This window comes from Physeter macrocephalus, chromosome 16, assembly GCF_002837175.3.
Source record: "Physeter macrocephalus isolate SW-GA chromosome 16, ASM283717v5, whole genome shotgun sequence".
NCBI lineage: Eukaryota > Metazoa > Chordata > Mammalia > Artiodactyla > Physeteridae > Physeter > Physeter macrocephalus.
In genome coordinates, this window is record NC_041229.1 from 41452097 (window position 1) to 41453286 (window position 1190).

A 1190-nucleotide genomic window follows, 5' to 3' on the forward strand; every position below is an offset into this window, starting at 1 on the left:
GTTACAAACAAGCAAAAGCTAAGAGAATTCAACACCACCAAACCAGCTTTACAACAAATGCTAAAGGAACTTCTCTAGGCAGGAAACACAAGAGAAGGAAAAGACCTACAATAACAAACTCAAAATAATTAAGAAAATGGTAATAGGAACATACATATCGATAGTTACCTTAAATGTAAATAGATTAAATGCTCCAACCAAAACACATAGACTGGTTGAATGGATACAATAGCCAGACCCATATATATACTGTCTACAAGACACCCACTTCAGACCTAGGGACACATACAGACTGAAAGTGAGGGGAACCAAATAGTCAGTCAAGTCCAAGAAGTGCAGAGAGTCCCATACAGGATAAATCCAAGCAGAAACACACCAAGACACATATAAAGAATATTACAAGAGACAAAGAAGGACACTACATATTGATCAAGGGGTCAATCCAAGACGAAGCTATAACAATTATAAATAATTATGCACACAACGCATACAAGGGAATCCCCATAAGGTAAACAGCTGATCTATCAGCATAAACTCTGCAAGCCAAAAGGGAGTGGCAGGACATATTTAAAGTGATGAAAGCGAAAAACCTACGACCAAGATTACTCTACCCAGCAAGGATCACATTCAGATTTGACGGAGAAATTAAAACCGTTACAAACAAGCAAAAGCTAAGAGAATTCAACACCACCAAACCAGCTTTACAAGTTGATATTTATAGGACATTCCATCTAAAAACAACAGAATACATTTTCTTCTCAAGTGCACATGGAACATTCTCCAAAACACAACGACCCAAAACCTATGAGATGCAGCAAAAGCAGTTATAAGAGGGAAGTTTATAGCAATACAATCCTACCTCAAGAAGCAAGAAACATCTCAAATAAACAACCTAACCTTACACCTAAAGCAATTAGAGAAAGAAGAACAAAAAGACGCCAAAAACAAAAACAAAAACAAAAAACAAAAAGACGCCAAAGTTAGCAGAAGGAGAGAAATCATAAAGATCAGATCAGAAATAAATGAAAAAGAAATGAAGGAAATGATAGCAAAGATCAATAAAAATAAAACTTGGTTGTTTGTGAAGATAAACAAAATTGATAAACCATTAGCCAGACTCATCAAGAAAAAAAGGGGAAAGACTCAAATCAATAGAATTAGAAATGAAAAAGGTGAAGTAACAACTGACA